The 16,641-nt window shown below is 44.4% G+C and overlaps 1 long non-coding RNA gene across 1 annotated transcript in view; it reads left to right on the top strand.

The window, feature by feature from the left end:
• The first annotated feature begins 336 nt into the window (after positions 1 to 336).
• LOC136167662 (uncharacterized) overlaps positions 337 to 16,641 on the top strand; it is a 35,400-nt gene continuing 19,095 nt past the window's right edge. The window contains exon 1 of the long non-coding RNA XR_010663106.1: positions 337 to 706. This is a non-coding gene — a long non-coding RNA (uncharacterized lncRNA). The remainder of the gene's footprint in view (positions 707 to 16,641) is intronic.

The following is a 16,641-nucleotide window of genomic DNA, read 5'->3' as shown; positions in this document are numbered from 1 at the left end:
AGCTGGATCACGAGAGAGGCGGGATGCTGGCAAGAAGACCACAGAAGGGACGCAAAACACCCCTGCCTCCCCAAAGACTCGGAGAGGTCAATGGCACTCCACTCCAGTACTCTTGCCTGGAAAATCCTGTGGACGGAGGAGCCTGGTAGGCTGCAGTCCATGGGGTCGTTAAGAGTTGGACACGACTGACGGACTTCACTTTCACTTTTCACTTTCCTGCATTGGAGAAGGAAATGGCAACCCACTCCAGTGTTCTTGCCTGGAGAATCCCAGGGACGGGGGAGCCTGGTAGGCTGCTGTCTATGGGGTCGCACAGAGTCGGACACGACTGAAGTGACTTAGCAGCAGCAGCAGCCCCAAAGACTTTGAATCCCAATGTCCTTCAAGTCTCACTTGTACTATCACAGTGAGGAGGTCCCACTGAGCTCAAAGCATCTGAATGCCTGTTCCTCCCCATCCAGGAGGCTGAGATAAGGTTTTTCTCCTCCTCCTGTCCTGTCCTTTCTCTCCCCTCATGCTCTCTCACATGCTATTTCTGGCTTCTCTGGACTGGAATCCAACTGGATTCCTGATTCTTGGCTTCTTAATCTTAAAAGCTTTGTGGAGTTGCTGCTGTGTGCTCGGCCCTGTGGCAGGAATCGAGAGGGTACAGAAAGGAAGCGAGAGCCCTGGCCTGGCCCTCGGGAAGTCTCCACTCTGAGGACAGGTAAGGCCTATGGGCACCCTGGGCTTGGGGACTCCTCACACCAGCCTCTGGCTGACCTCGAATGTGGTGTGTTTGGGGAGGGTGCCTGGTGCAGTCAGAGGATGCCTCTGGGCACTGGGTAGGGAGTGTCAGAAATGTGGCTGGAAGAAAAGGAGGGGACGTCATGCCAGCTACAGAGACCAGCATGAGCCAGAGGACGGGAACGTGGCTGGTCAGGGGGCCAGGAGGCAAGTCCTGGGGGAACTGGGGGCTGCTTCACCCCCTAGTCCTCACCTTGCCATTAAATCTGGGGAAGTAAATGGGTATGCCAGGCAACCTGCCCTCTCAGTCACCTCATCAGCCTTGAATTACCCAGGATTAAAAAAGAAAAAAAAAAAAAAAAAGGAAAGTCCTCATTATGTGGTTGGAAATCCTCATACCAGAGATAAAATTTTATGAGTTGCGTATTGCTCAGCACCCCGTATTTTTGACATTCCCTGTTTCACATACAGTATTTTAAACACATGAAACACAGACATTACTGTTTTTTTATTTTTTTACCCTTTCATTTTTTTTTTATTCTTTCTGTCATGGCTTAGTGGGTAGCTCTGAAGTTTTTAATGCTGAAGGGCCCATTTCATGTTATTTATTACCCTGCTTGTGTGAAAGCTGAGGCCTATAAATCGTCAACACAGGCCGTCTAATTCCAGCAATGGCGAGGCTTCGTCACATGTAATTAAAAGATCCCAAAGCCATTGGAATGTAATGGATTTGGAAATGACACCACGGGGGCACGGGGAGCAGGCCCAGGAAGAGGCAGTTGTATTTCAAAGGCTCTGGGCCTGGTCTGGGATCTATGGGGCTGCCTGGCCCTGCTCCAGCAGGCCTGGCTGTCGTGGGGTTAGGGGCAGGGTCTGGATGTGATCTGATCCTCAGCTCTGAGACCACTGCTGTTCCCACCTGTGTGGAGGCTCACCAGCTCTCCGCCTCACGACTCCTTCAGCCTGGCCTGCCCAGGCGCCCTCTGATGGCTGTGAGCATCCATGTCCTGGCAGGAGGGTTTGTGAGGAGTAACCCAGCCTCAGAGACAGAGCCTGACCCCTGGAATTGCGGGGGGAGGTCTTGGTTTCACCTTTTGCATGAGTATAATAGTCCTCTTATTTTTGGTCCCCAGCTCTCTCCCCAAGCTGTTTCTGTCTACTTAGATCCCCATGGTCGCCCTTCAGCAGCTCTAGGTTCTTCTGTGAAGTTTCCTTGAATCCCTACATCCATTGCTCCTCCCTCTGAATCCTCATGTCTGCCCAGCTTTGGGTCAATGCAGTGCTGGGGTGTATTCATTCCTCAGGAACAAGGACTGTGTTTAAGTTGGCTCTGACACCAGTGGCCTTACACAGGCCTGACACGTAGGAGGTGGGCAGTGACTGTGTGGCAAGAAGAAAGAGATAAAAGATAAAGAAGGAGAAAAGAATGGGAAAAAAAAGGATAGAAGGAAAAAAAGAAGAAAAGAAGGAAAGGGGAGAGGGACTTTCATTGATCTCCATGTTGAGATTTACACAATAAGGTAACTAGATTCCAAGATGGCCCCCAACCGCCTCCTCCTCCTGGAATCCGGGCCCCACATCATAACAGGGTTGGTGCATGTGGCCAAAGCCACACAATAGTGTCTCTTCTGAGATTCAATTATGAAAAAGGTTGCAACTTCTGCCTTGATTCCTCTCTCCTCCTCTCTCGAATTATTTGCTCTGGGGAAGCCAGCCACCATGCTGTGTGAGCAGCCCTGTGGGGAGGCCTGCATATCGGGGAACTGGAGCCTCCGGCCCACAGCCAGCCAGGAACCGAGGCCTGCCAGCATTGAGGCCCTGAGCCTGGAAGTGGGTTCTCCGGCTCCATGGAGCCTTGCAGTGACTGCACCTTGGCTGACAGCCTGGCTGCAGTCTCACGAGGCTGCTCCCCAGTTCCTGCCTCAGAAGCTGTACATGTAAATGATTGTTATTTTAGATTTCTAACTCTGGGATAATGTGTTACACAGTGATAGATAAGTACCACAAACACCGTCTACATGTTGATGACACCCAGTATTTACTTCCAAGTCAGACCTCTCTGCTGAACTCCAGAATCCTATATCCACATGCCTCTGTTCCATCTCTGCCCTTCGTTCCAACCTGCACTCTTGATCATCCTGTTTGCCTGCTTCCTCCACTGCCCTCCCCACCCCGCTTGGCGGCAGCTCTTACCTGGATGCTAACTACAGCCTCCTACCTGCTCCCTGCCTCTCCCACAGCCACTGCAGCCTATGCTCTATGCAGCAGCCAGTGAGGCCAGGCAAATGTAAGTCAGATCATGACACTTCAGACTTGACTTGCCAAAGCCTCACCACTTCCCCAGGACAAGAACCAAAGTCCTTAAGCAACCCACAAGGTGTCACCTATTGCTCTCTGACCTCATCTCTCATCACTCTCCCCACTCCCTTATTCAGCGGCCCGCATGGACCTTTTACTGCCAGGCACACTCCCACTTGGCACTGACTCCTCTCTGAGTCTGGAATATTTCTCCCAGTTATCTGCACAGTTCATTTCCTCACCTCCTACAAGTCTTCACTCAAAGGTCCCCTTCTCTGTGAGGTCTATCTGCCTTGACAACCCTGTTAAAACATGCAGCACAGCCCCCTGACCCCCCATGTTTCATTTCTCTACTCTCCATGCCCTCTTTTTGTCCTCTATTTATAAAACACTTAAAACCTTCAAATGTATTATATGATTTATTTTTTTTATGCTCACAGCTTGTTGTCATTCTCTGCTAGTATATAAGCTTCATGATTGCAAGGATTTGGGGGTGGTTGTTGTCTATTTTGTTCATTGTGGTAGCTCCAGCACTTAGAACAGAGAACCTAGAGCTATGTACCTGGCACATAATGGTAGTCCATACATGTCTGTTGAAGAAGGGAAGGAAAGGTGATAGGAAGGGTGGGAACCAGGGGAGGATAGATAATGTAGGGAGGGAGGAAGGAAAGAGTGTGAGAGTGCTTATGTTGTGATCTGAACTTTTAGCAGATGCAGCCCCTCTCCTTGTAAGTTCTGGACTGAAAGGTGTGAGAGGATGACCTACCTACAGCATCCAGTGACAGCCCTGCTGAAACTGAGGCTTAGGGAACACACTTGATTACCTGCCTTTGGCCATCTAGGAATCCCTGTTTCATTGCCCTCATGGTCCTGCAAACCTGAATATTTCTACCCCTCTGGTTATTTGCTGATATTAACATCCAACTCCTCTGCTCTTCTCACCTTTTAATGAGGTGAGCTGTGTCCTCCAAAAATATATGCTGAAGTTTCAACCCCTCAGTATCTTAAAATGTGACATTATTTGAAAATAGCATTGTGGAGGGTTGGACCATAAAGAAGGCTGAAAGAATTGGTGCTTTCAAACTGCGGTGTTGGAGAACTGTTGAGAGTCCCTTGGACTAAAAGGAGATCAAACCAATCAATCCTGAAGGAAACCAGCTGTGAATATTCATTGGAAGGACTGATGCTGAAGCTGAAGCTCCAATACTTTGCCCACCTGATTCCAAGAGCCGATTCACTGGAAAAGACCCTGATGCTGGGTAAGACAGAAGGCAGAAGGAGAAGGGGACAACAGAAGATGAGGTGGTTGGATAGCATCACTGACTCAATGGACATGAGTTTGAGCAAACTCTGGGAGATGGTGAAGGACAGGGAAGCCTGGCGTGCTGCAGTCCATGGGGTCGCCAAGAGTCAGACACAACTGAGTGACTGAACAATAAAAGAAGGAATTATGTTAAAATGAGGTCATACTAGAGAGGAAAGGGCCCTGAATCAATATGACTAATTGCCTTTGTAGAAAAACTGCAGACATTTAGGGAGAAATGCCCTAAGAAGACAGAGGTGATACATATAACCTCTTCAGAGTCTCTTCAGAGACTGAAGTGATGCATGTAAAAGTCAAGGATGAGTGGCACCCACCAAAACCAGGAGAGAGGCCTGGGATGGATTCACTCTCAGAGCCCTCAGAAGGAAACAATCCTTGGGCTTCCCTGGTAGCTCAGTTGGTAAAGAACCTGCCTGCAGTGCAGGAGACCCTGGTTCGATTCCTTGGTCAGGAAAATCCCCTGGAGAGGGGACAGGCTACCGATTCCAGTATTCTTGGGCTTCCCCGGTGGCTCAGATGGTAAAGAATTTGCCTGCAATGTGGGAAACCTGAATTCGATTCCTGGGTTGGGAAGATCCCCTGGAGAAGGGAACAGCTACCTAATTCAGTATTCTTGCCTGGAAAATCCCCATGGACAGAGGAGCCTGGTGGGCTACAGTCCATGGGGTCGCAAAGAGTCGGCGCACAACTGAGTGACTTAAGAAAAAAGGAGGAAGCAATCCTGCCAACACATTGACTGCAGACTTTTAGGTTCAAAAACGTTAAAGAATGAATTTCTGTTTTTTTTTTTTAAGCTATCTGGTTGTGGTAGCTTGTTATGGTAGCCCCCTCAAAACTAACATTTTATGCCTTCTTCTTCAAGACCATCTCATGTTTGCCTCCAAGTCTTCTTTCAGCGTTAATAAACACTACAACACATCATCTTTGATTCTACTCAGAGAGTTTTCTCTCTCACACAATACAAAGAATCTTACCTCCTTCAAGAAGCCCTTTGGACAGCTTAAGAAGAAGGAAGTCAATACTCCTAGCATCCTGTCATTTGAAGGTTAAACTTTGGAATGTATGGCTTTTTTTTTTTTTTTTTTTTTTACTCACAATTAATGTGTATTTTCTTGGCTTGAGAAAATGTAGACAGTCTATCTTATCCATTTGTACTTGAATTGCTCACTTATTGCCATGTTGTCTCTCTGATTAAATGACTCCGACAACAAGAAACAGATGTGTCTCCTGTGCTGTCTGTAGTTCCAAGTCTAGATACGAAAATGAGAAAACACTCATGCTGGTGGGTAAGGATTGTTTACTAAGAAGGGGCCTGCTGCACTTCTCTCCTTTCCCATTTTATAAATGAGGAAACCAAGGCCCAGGAAGAAAAAATGACCCCGAGAAGATATAGAATGTTTCCATTTTGCCTCCACACAGGATTGCTAACTCTGGGACTTTTGCTTATAGTCAAACATTTGGAAATATACCCCTAGTCCCTTGCACAGTTGTTGCTGACCATCTACCCTGAGCTCGATTTAAATCCCAACCCCATCCTGCTTTATTTGTACAATTTTGAGCAAGTTATTTAGCGTCTCTAATCCTCAGATTTTTTATCTGAAGAATGAGCATGGAGATTCTAATCTCCCAGGGTGGGAAAGAGGATTCAGTGAGAATGTCACTTAGGAACCCTGCCTGTGTGCTGTGGGAACTCAATGAACTGTAATTTCTTAACTTTCATTCCCATCACTCCAGACTAGAAAGAGGTAGAAACAAATTACATTTTCAACAAAATCTTTGTCTATTTGTCATATCCAGCTCAAGTAGGAAAGGTTGTCAGAAATAATGGAAGTGCATAAAATAATCTATCCTAGCCTTGTCGTTAATAGCAAGTGTTACATAGCGCTAGCAAGATCCTTCATCAGCAAACAAAGACCCAGTGATGTTCACTAGATTCGACTGAATATAAAAAGAAAATGAGTATCTGACGTTTTGGAGAGATTTTCATAAACTAGAGCAGAAACAGGAAGAGCTTTCTGGTTGCCTCTCTGTGAAGGATCAGATATCATAGCAGATGGAAAAGTAGGCAGGAATTACAGACATGGAACAGACCTCGGGTCTCATTAACCAGCTAATTCATTTAACCAGAATGCCTCATTTCCTGAGAATTCCAGTGAACTGTGATTTTACAATATGCTAATATTTGAAAGATGTATTTTTTCTCCCCATCAATGGCTGCAAAGATGCCCTGTGGTGCAGTGAACAGCACTAAGAATGGTGGTGCCAAGATTTAGGAGCTAGCTCTACTGTTAACTGACCATGAACTAGCTAGTTCCCCTGTCTAATCTCAGGGTCACCCTCAGGGCAGGACTAATGATCTCTGAGTTTCCTAAATCTATAATTTTATATATTCCTGCTCCAGTTTCAATCCTTTGCCCAGGCCCAATGTTCTTGATGAAGGCCCTTCCTTGACCTTGAACAATCTGTAAAATATGAGGGTTGGATCAGAATAACTCTAAAGTTCCTTTAAGATGTGACATGCTATTGTTCTGAGTGTGAGCTTCTTTAATAATAACAATAATATTGATAATAATAATAATACATTTATAAGGGCTTCCTCTTAGCTATTGTGGTAAAATAAGATGAAGAAGCTCATAAAGTTGTTTTATGTAAAGTTGTAGACTTATGGATATTATAGATTCCACCAATTTATACGCCAAAATTCTAACCCCCAGTGTGATGGTACTAAGAGGTGGGGCCTTTGAGAGGTGATTAGGTCATGAGGATGGGGCCCCCATGAAGGAAATCAGTGTCATTATAAAAAGAGATACAAGAGAGATGATCTTTCTTTCTGCCACGTGAGGACACAATGAAAAGATGGTCACATGTAAACAGGAAGAGGGCCTTCACCAAGAACCTGACCATGCTGGCACCCTGAGGTTGAACTGTTAGCCTCCAGAACTTTGAGAAATAAATCATTGCTGTTTAAGCCACCCAGTCTCTGGTATTCTGTTATACCAGCCTGAACTAAGACATAAGGTCTGGTGGAAAAACCACTGGGCTTGAATCTGAGTTCTGAACCAACTTTGCCATCCTGAGTAAGTCAACATATCTCTCTGGAATTTTTTTTCCCATCTATACAACTAGTTATTTGAACTAGTTAGTGTTGGGCCCCTTCTAGCTCCTTATTTCTATCATTTGCCACTCTTCTGTAAATTTGCTTCCAGCTCCAGTGAGGTCTCATAAAGAAATAATCTACAGTGATGAAGAGAACAGGGAGTGGAATTCATGGAGACAGTACACACAAAATAACCCTTAATGTCTCTCCCAAGGTTGCAGCTTTGCATCCTCAGCCTCAAAGAGTCCACCTGAGCAAAGTCAAAATTCCGCACTCTTTCTTACCCTAACATGCAGCCCAAAACCCAGGACAGCTCAAGATCATAAACAAGGGTGTTTCTTTCTTTTCTATCCTCTTCCTGATTTAGGCTCTTGAGTCTGGTATGTTTGGCTTTATGAAACTGCTGAGCCAGTTTTAGTCATTAAGAAAGATGGGGTTCAAATGCAAACCCCTGAGTGAGATTAACTCAGTGCTCCAGCTTGCCACTTGGCATCATTTGACTTCTTGTGAAACTAGTCTCTGACCTTGGGCTCTTGGCACCAAATGAAAGGAAGGTGATTTCTAAGGTGCACTCCCCGACCAGGGGTGATATAATAGTCAGACACATGAATTCACATAGACTATGAAATTGATCACATAATGTGATTGGTGCCATCAGTTCTCAAAGGACACATTTAAACTTGAAAGGGTTCCAGTTTTGTAGAAACGTCTATGTAGCCAAATACGTGGGGTTCCTCTGGCTTCAGTTAACCTGAAGGTTTTGTTTCACCAAGAATAATGTCCAAGTAATATTTCAGCACCCCATTTATTCAGAGGCCAGGCTAGTAGCAACTCAGATCTTGGACCCCATATGCAAGTACAAAAACCTTCCAAACAACTGGAATAGTTTCCCACAGATTTTTTGCAATAAGTAAAGCTCATGTACCATTCTTTCCCCAGCACTTTATTGACTCTTCCTTGACACATGGTTCCAATATGTTTAGTTATAGATAGATTGCCAAAGCCTCCATAAGGTTAGATATGGAGAATCAGGACTGAAATTGGGTTATGAGAGGCATTGGCAATAGGAAGAAATAGAGCAGAGAGTGTGAAGTGAAAAAGAAAGACTGTCTAGACCCAACACAGCAATAAAGAACGTTTTTATATTAGGGCAGGCAGCTTCATGTAACTCAGCAACCCATGAGATTTTTGCATTCTTTATCAATGGGTGGGTCAGACGGTAAAGAATCTGCCAGCAACGCAGGAGAGCTGGATTCATTTCCTGGGTAGGGAAGATCCCCTGGAGGAGGAAATGATAACCCACTCCAGTATTCTTGCCTGGGAAATCCCATGGACAGAGGAGCCTGGTGGGCTACTGTCCATGGGTGGCAAAGAGTCAGACAGGACTGAGCAACTATCACTTTAACTTTCACTGTGCAGAAGAGGCTACATTTAATTCCAGCATTTGTTTTATAAGGAAGTAGGGAGGAAACAATCTTTGTCAGGAAGATTGCCAACAAAAATTGTTCAAAAAGGTTATTCTTAATGAGATTCACTTGAGCCCAGGAACTTTGGTCTGTGTCTGTGTCCCAGTGCCCCAGCGCACTGTGTAGCAGACAGCAGATTCTCAATAAACACTTGATGAATGAATGAAAAGAAGGAATGTTTTGAAGGGCTGTGTTTTTTAATTCCTGGACAATTTACTTATGTAAAATATAATCTTTTCCAATGATTTATCCAACAGTGATCTTTATGGAACAGCTACCATCTAGGCAGGCAGAGTCTTCCTTCTCAGAGAATAGTGCTGGACCAGTGATAACCAATCACAATTAGTACATATGAACCCTCTGAATGGCTCACTCTGATGGTTGGGTCTGCTTTGGGACCCTGGCCAGGCTTTATGCCTGTTTGGAGAAATTGAAGCCCATAGGGATTTTGGTCCATTTCAGACACTCTTTTATTTTAAACCCCCAGACACAGGCAACTCTCCACCAAAGAGCTTCCGAGAGGGAGCCCCATACAGGATCCATGTACTGAGAACACCCAGTCCTCCTATGGCTTGGGTTCGTTTGTTAAAAACTGCTTTTCTCTTGATGGCTAAGTGACTCCAATTCAACCTTAAGTCTTGGGCTACAAAGTGACAAGGCTAAAGATTTCATGGGGGGAGGGTGGAATAAGCTGGGGATTGACATTTGGGTTAAACTTTAGAAAAATAATTCTTTGATCTTTACTGATGATCTTTTATGTGCCCAGCACCACATGTAGAGGTCTTTGCTTAGGAAGGTAACAAAGAAATAGAAGACCTAGACTTTTTCTTATAGAGAACAACCTAAAGATTAAGAAAGCCCCAGGTGGGGTTGTAAGAGCCACAACTTCCAACTCTTGGATTCCTACCAGCTCGCTTGCATCTTCATGTAGGGTCAAATAAACAAGGAGAAGTAGATCACAGTGAGGTATTTTCTTTTTTTAAAGATCTTTTACTGCACAAGGCTAATAACTGTTTTGACTGCGCTCATCTTACCACCAATGATTTCTTTTTTCAAATGTCAGTTGCTGCCAAACAATCTCAAAGATATGATAGCTCTCTTGCCTCTGGGGGTCAGGAATTTGAGCACGGCTTTTGTTCCCTGAGTTACTCACTTAGCTACATTCAGCTGATGGCTGGGTTGGAAGGTGTAAGAAAACTTCACCTGTGTGTTTGATGCCTTGGGTCACCTCCAAATGGCTTCTTTCTCCCCATGAGAGGAAGAGTGATTAGTGGTATCAAATCATTTAGAAGTCTAGCCTAAGCTTCTTCAGAGTGTGGTGGTTGCTTCCCCAGAAAACAGAAAAGTGAAAGCTTCTGTTCTAGGCCTGGAATTGACACAGGGTTATGTTCATCTCAGCTTATTCATCAAAGAAAGTCACCAGGGTGGCCCCAGAGGAGGGAGAAGAATAAACAGGAAGGAGGAATTGATGGTAGCCATCTTTGGATGCTATCTAACACAAAATGGACTCTGTTTTTCAATTAATTGAACAGATTTAAGGCTCTAAGTTACTTGACTTCCAGGCTCAGAGCTTGCTTATTTTTGTATCTCCAATACCTTCCATGGTTTGGATTCAGAATGAACCATCAGGTTTTGATAGAAGCAAATGTGTGTGTGTGTGTGTGTGTGTGTGTGAGTTTTAATTGGGAGTGGAGGTTCCTATTGGCTGGATGGTTAATCCATTAATGAAGTGATCTGAAATAGAATACAACTGTATGTGATTTATGACTGTTTATAAGTGTTCCTGGAAGCATGGATGCTACAGGTTCTCAGCCCAGGTAAGGTGACTAATATGATCCAAAGATGTCAGAATATCAGTGGACTTCTTCAGCAGCATGGGATTTTGAAGCTGAATTTGAAACTGCATGGGTGATATTGAAAGCTTAATGGCAGCTCCCAAAGGCTACCTTTCTGCTTAAATTTAGAATAATTTTGTGCCTTTCAGATAATAGAATATACCTTTTAGAAGGAATTCTTGAAATGCTTTTGAAATAAGAATCTCTTTGTACACAGACTTAGAGAGACTGAGGAAATGTGTCTTGTACATATACCCATACACACACACACACACAGCTAACATCACCTGGCTGGGGGAGTAAGTGTGGGCTGAAGTCCAATCTGTGCCACAAGTCAGTGTGGGACTTCATCTGCCTAGAGGAAGGGGAAACAACTTCAATAAGAATGTCTTGAGAGTCTTTGAGGATAGTCAAGATCTGTGGGGAACACACTCTCTCTCTCTCTCTCTCACACACACACACACACACACAGAGTTTTCTGCCTTAATTATAGCACAGCATTCCTTGGAAGTAGTGTTAAGATTTACCTTAATAAGTTAAGCTTGTTTTCTTGGAAAAAGCTGTTGATTTTGCTGTGAGATTAACTTTCTAGGAGAAAAGTTGTGGGTGGTGAAGAATAATGAGCTGCAGCCATTCACATTTATATATCAATTTGCAGTGGTTTCAAATATTATTGTACTTAATCCTCACAATCCTAAGATCCAGAAAATGCTACTTCCATTTTACAGTTGAAGAACGGAATAAGTGACTTTCCCAAGTGGATATGCTGCTGGGAGTGTCCAGCTTAGAACTGAACTGAGGGCTTTGAATGCCAAATGCCACATCCTTTGAATATCATTGGCCTGTAGAAAAGACTGAGATTTATAGTTTTTTCTAAATGTTGTCTTTCTTAATGTGAAAAAGTTGAGTAAGTTAAGATATGAATTGGGTAATTTATGTAATTCTATTGCTATTGTTAGTTTTAGGGGGTTGCTGTTCAGTCACTCAATCATGTCCAATTGTTTGCATGGACCCCATGGACTGCAGCATGCCAGGCTTCCCTCTCCTTCACCATCTCCCAGAACTTGCTCAAACTCATGTCCATTGAGTTGGTGATACCATCCAATCATCTTGTCCTCTGTTGTCCCCTTTTCCTCCTGTCCTCAATCTTTTCCAGGATCAGGATCTTTTCCAATTAGCTCTTTGCATCAGGTGATCAAAGTATTGGAGTTTCAGCATCAGTCCTTATGAATATTCAGGGTTGCTTTCCATTAGGATTGAGTGTTTTGATCTCCTTGCAGTCCAAGGGACTGTCAAGAGTCTTCTCTAGTCTTATTTTTCTTTTAAGCTATCTTCTACAACACCATTAACATCAAGTACCACAAAAAAGGGGCTTCCCAGGCAGCACTGCTGGTAAAGAACCCATCTGCCAATGCAGGAGACATAAGAGTTGTGGGTTTGATCCTTGGGTCAGAAAGACCCCCTGGAGGAGGGCATGGCAACCTACTCCAGTATTCTTGCCTGGAGAATCCTATGGATAGAAGAGCCTGATGGTTTACTGTCCATAGGGTCTCAAAGAATCGGACATGACTGAAGCAAGTTAGCACGCATGCACAACAAACAAGAATTCTAAGGTGGTGTATTGTTAAGAATTTTGAACTGAGAAATGGGAACATAAAGGTGACTTGGCTGCTAAGCATCTCAAGTCTTGAGCTTGCCAGCTTGTTTCACTAGCTGAGGGTGCCATCTCAGGACTCAGGGGCCTATTGCCCAAGGAAACTTCCAAAAATCTGCCACCACAGGACACAGAGCCAAGCTTTCTTTTCCTGGAGGATTCTTGGGGAAAGATCTCAGCTCTGTCATCTACCAGCTGTGTGATGCTGGGCAAGACATGCCCTTTTGGGGCCTTAGTTTCCTGACGAATAAAACACTTTGGTAGTTTATCCCTGAGATCTTTGTAACACAGATATTTTATGGTTATAGCTTTCCATTGTTATTCATCCAGCATCTATTATTCTGATTTTGAAGAATCTTCTTTCTGCCTATTTCTTCTCCCTGTAATTACATTTTCTTTATTTGCATTCTCTATGGGGTCATGGTGAATTCTGCAGCACTTCTCTCTTTGCCTATAGAATCTCTGCTCCAGATTTAAAAAAAAAAATTGAGGAAGTTAAAATCTACCTCCCTTAGCCTGACTGATAAGGCCTTTACCATCTTGTTCCATTTCTACCTACTCATAAGGTATCTCTCCTTCCTTTTCTGCATGAACTTTCTTTACAGCTAAGTCATTTTCTACCCACCTCCCCTTCTTATGGCCCAGTTCTCTAGAATTATACACCCGGTACCTCTTCACTGACCTCTCAAGTTCACTCCAATATTGCTTCTAATTTGAAGCACTAGTTTGGCCCTACTGCTTTTCATTTAGTGGATTTTCTGGTTACTTTCTTTATCTTTCCAAGTAAATTACAAGCTACTTGACTCAGATAGAGCGATTCTTTTTTCTGTGTCCCTACAGTGCCAAGAGCACGGTTACTCTGGGTCTATTGATTTGGTAGCCTAGAAGAGCCCACCTTCCAATTAGGAACCGGAATTAGAAATTCACATTTTGCTGCAGTGTCAAGGTGTCCTGACAATTACTCCTGGCCACGGCACACATAGCTCTCTCAGATTGCATCAGCAAAGTGGATTTTTTATTTCCTTCAGCTGGACAGGAAATCCCAGGGACTATAAACCATGAGGGGTCACTGTTGGGAAGAGAATGCTTGTGCAGGCTGAGCTATGCTGCATTAAAAGACCCTCCCTGTATAACCCAAATATTATTGCTGCAACATTTGTTCATTTTCTCTGAGGCTACCTCTCAGAAAGAAGAATATTTTGATACCTTATGCTTCCTTTCCTCATTTAACTAAGCAAATGATGCATTTATTGAGCATTTCAGTATTACTTTTGGCTTAAAAATATCCTTTGAACTAGTAGATTAATGTTGATGAGACCTGTTGTGACATTAAAGGGCTCCCAGATGCACCTTAAATTCCATTGTGTCTCAGGAGACACCTAGAAACAAAATGGCCACCACCAACTGAATTAAAAAATGGCACAGCTTTCATCAGTTTAAATTTGCACAATTGGAGGTTTGGAGTTGCTGTTGCATTGGGTGTGTTCATGGATTAGGGTTCATCTAGGAGGCTATTAGGAAATATATTCCTGGTCTTAAGAGTCTCATCTGAAATGTGAAAGTAATTGTTGAGCAGATTTACAAAATGCTAATTGGAACGCACAGCAAATAGGTCAGTTAAGCATTGTGAACATTTTGAAATTATCATGGGTGATATAAGCATATTTTTATCAGTAAGTTTTAATAAAAACCATTTTTGTGTCTGGGACAAGGGTTTGGCATATGTTCAGTACAAGTCAAGGAGTTAATAAGCAGTACTAGAGGGAAATGGAGCCAAGGAACATCTAAGTTATGCAATGTATCCCTAGGGATCTTGGAAGTGACAGGAGAAGAGGCATCCTTCAAGACATGCGGGGGGACAGTACCTCGTGTCATTCTTATCTTGATTCATCTTGATCCACCAGACCTTTCCCAGGAGAGGGAGATGGAGAGCCAAAAGGCCAGGGCCGATCCCAAGAAGTCCTTGCTTCATTTGCTTATTTCTTTGAGTAACTGTGAGCTATTCTGTTTGCTCACAGAATAGCTGTGAGCTATTGTTGCTGACAGAAGCCACGTTAAAGAATCCCCTGGCACATGGGAGGGGGTGATGGATGGACAGGGACTGAAAGGGAAGATACTTTTTGGTATTTCACCTGATGTCAATGAAGCTCTTCCCTCTTCCTCTTTCCTTCTCCCTCCCCCACCCCATACACATGTGCATGACAAAGTCATCTGTCTTAGGATTTCCAGATTACTCCATCTTTGGTGACCATGTGTGGTTGGAAGAGGATGAGTGGAGTCTGTAAGCTTTCTGAATTACTCTCCCACCAGAAACCTCACTGAATTCTCAAGAAAGCTTTCCTTTAACTCCATGTTCCAGGGTTAGAAAAAAAGGCAGAGGTCTCACCTTTCAAGGGTGGGCTGGGGGAGGGGCAAGGTGAAACGTGGCACAAAGACTTTCAGCTTGAGGAGGAGGAGAAGTGACATTAACTGTGCTGCACAGACTCGGGGTATTTTATATGTTTCAAAACATTTTTACATATATCTTCTAATTGGATAATCAAAAACATCCTGTATGCTAGGGCTGGGTTCATTGCTGTCAGTTTAAAAACAGAAGATTCTGAAATTCTGATGAATAAATCAGGTGGTTTGCTCAAATACACCTCATGGGTGGCAGCTGTTGTACCAGAAACTGTTTCTTTGATATCTCACACTCTTTGAGCCAGACAGTCAGTGATGTGGCTCTGGGAGTTTCTGGGAAACCAGACGCAGTAAGCATCTAGAATCTGAGACCAGGTTCTTCTCCTGTGATATTAGCCACATATTTGTGCAAGGTGTTCACTGGCTCTACATCTGTTAATTGGTAGTGGTGATGGGGCTGGGAGAGTTTTACTCCTGGCAATGGGTAGGGATCCATTTCTGGAATAGGCACTTCAGTAATTTCTTCTGTTAGATCTTGACAATAGCATTCTGAAGTAAATATTATCTCTGTTTTACATATAAGGAACTGAACTCAAAGAGGTGAAGTAACTTGTTCAAAGTATAAGGTTTATTAAGTGGCAGGAGCTAGAATTGAACTCAAGTCTTGTGCTGTTTTCACTGTGCTTTGCAGATGGTTGTGGTAGCTCTTTGGATGGATGGAAAAATTATCCTGTGCAAGACGAGCTTCTTGGTGTTTGACACAAGTATCTGAAGTCTGGAGCAAGTTGGGAGGGGACTGGAAAGACAAGGAGACGATCCGAGGCTCTCTGGAATTATGGTCAAGACAACGCCCCAGTTGTCTGTTCCATCTATTCTGAATGTTCTAGATTCATTTATTTGTTTACTTATTAAACAAACATTTATCAAATCCCACCAGTGACTGGGCACTAGGCTAAAGGTGGGGTTGCGAAGGGGAAACAGGGGGATCTGCCCACCTGGTAGATGTGACAGGGGCTCTCAGAGAGGAAAACTGAAGAACTGGAAGGATTCAGTATCACATAAGAGGCAGGAAGTGTCAGAGGAGGGAGCTGGGAGCAAGCAAAGTGGAGCTGGAGGCAGGCATCTCCCACCAAATCTCAGTTACTAGCCCAGGCATCGTCAGGAACATTTCAGGAAGTAAGACAGAGGACAGACATGAATGTGGAAGCCAAGGCTCACTCTGCCTGTTCTTGAAGCTCCAGCTAAGAAAAGAAGCCTTCTTGATGACTCTGGGCAGGCAACGCCTTTACCATCCCAGAGAATCAGCAAGGAAGTCAGCTGGGTGGGCACTTTCCAAGAAAGGCGTTTGCACGTGGCCTTCAGAGAGAACCAGTGGGAGTGGCTTGCCCCCCTTGGTCTATGAGCTGTGCTGCCTTCACCTGTCATAACCCGGGTCAGGCCCTGGCAGCACCTCCGTGAGACCCTGGCTGCTGTCCATCTCCGCCACTCCCCAGCCCCTCCCGCAGTCCAGGGCAAGGAGGGAGTCCAGCTGCATTCAGGGATGGCTGAACCTGCAGCCTGCATTAGTGCCGCTGCCGGGCTCCACTCCGGGGGTTTCAGGGGCTGTCTGCTGGGTTTTCATACGAGGCTTAGACTCTCTGAGCACAGGGGATGCATTTTCTCCTCCTCTGATATTTTCCACAGTGACTGACATTGATGTGGGCACTGGAGGTGATTCTTGCTGGTGGATGCAATGCTCACTGGTGCAGTTGCAAGGCACTGAAAGGAAAGGTGCTTTGGGTTTTAAACTCCACTTAGCATCACAGAACCATGGAGTGTAGGAACAGGCGGGGTCTTGATGC

This window comes from Muntiacus reevesi, chromosome 4 (genome assembly GCF_963930625.1).
Source record: "Muntiacus reevesi chromosome 4, mMunRee1.1, whole genome shotgun sequence".
NCBI classification, from domain to species: Eukaryota; Metazoa; Chordata; class Mammalia; order Artiodactyla; family Cervidae; genus Muntiacus; species Muntiacus reevesi.
Note: the sequence above shows the minus strand (reverse complement) of the source record. Positions and strands in the feature narration are given on the sequence as shown.